The following is a 1,428-nucleotide window of genomic DNA, read 5'->3' as shown; positions in this document are numbered from 1 at the left end:
GACCTGGCGGTGGCTAGACGAAGAAAGAGGTCGTATAACTATGAAAGGAGATGAACAAGAAAACACACGAGTATATGTGTGTGTGTGTGTGTGTGTGTGTGTGTGTGTGTGTGTACGTACACATACACATACACACTCATATATGTATGTATGTATGTGTGTAAATATATATACATATACATACACACACATGTATATACATATATGTATATGTATACACACACACACACATACACATATACATACACACACTCACACACACACACACACACACACACACACACACACACATATATATATATATATATATATATATATATATATATATATATATATATATATATATATATATATATATGTATATATATATATATATATAATATATATATATATATATATATATATATATATATACACATATGTACATATATATACATATACACATATATGTACACACACACACACACACACACACACACACACACACACACACACACACACATAATTATATATATATATATATATATATATATATATATATATATATATATATATATATATATATATATATATATACATATATATATAAACAAGAAAAGCCAAACGTGAAAGAATGCGAAGGCAAAAGAACAGACAGCAAAGAAGAAAAAAAGGAAGTGAAAAAACACCAACAGGGTATTGAAAACGATCCCCGGGAAAGACAGAGCATTCGATACCCAGGGGGGCGTCTTTGGCAGGGGGGGGAGGGGTAGGGACAGGGTGAGATGGATAGGGTACCATGGTAAGGAAAGAGGGTCGTCGTGTGTAAGGGGAATGCTATGGTAGGGAGGGAAGGATGGAGGGGGAGGGGGTGTTATGGAAGGTGGAGAGAGATAGAAGTTATGGTAGGGGGGAGATGGAGGGGGAATGAGAGGAAGGGAGGGGGGGTATTTCTATATAGTAAGAAAGAGGGGGATATGGAAGGGTGTCGTGATAAAGGGAAGGAGAGGAGAGAGAGAGAAAATAGATGGGGGGAAAATATATAGGGAGATGAGAGAGAGAGAGAGAGAGTGTAGCCTTTTAATACAGGTAGAAGTAGATAGAGAGGAGTAACTGTGGCACGGGCATTGGGCATTGTGGTAGGGAGGGGGCAGAGAGACCGGCGCTGGAATATGGATTGGGGGAGAGATAAGGGCATCTGCCTTAGGGAGGAGGCTGTGGCAGAGGGCAGGGGAGATGGGGTGCGTCAAGAGGAAGAGGAAGAGTATCGTGGTAGTGGGGAAGGGTAGGGGCTATGGTCGTTGGGGCGGAGGGGAGTTAGGGACTATGGTGGTAGGGGGGAGGGGCTGTGGTGGTAGTGGGGGGGGTATTGTGGTAGTGGGAGGGGTAGGGGTTATTTTGGTAAGAGGGAGTGTAGGGTATTACGGAAAGATAGAATAAGTAGGGGTA

The sequence above is a fragment of the Penaeus monodon genome, chromosome 14 (assembly GCF_015228065.2).
Source record: "Penaeus monodon isolate SGIC_2016 chromosome 14, NSTDA_Pmon_1, whole genome shotgun sequence".
NCBI classification, from domain to species: Eukaryota; Metazoa; Arthropoda; class Malacostraca; order Decapoda; family Penaeidae; genus Penaeus; species Penaeus monodon.
Note: the sequence above shows the minus strand (reverse complement) of the source record.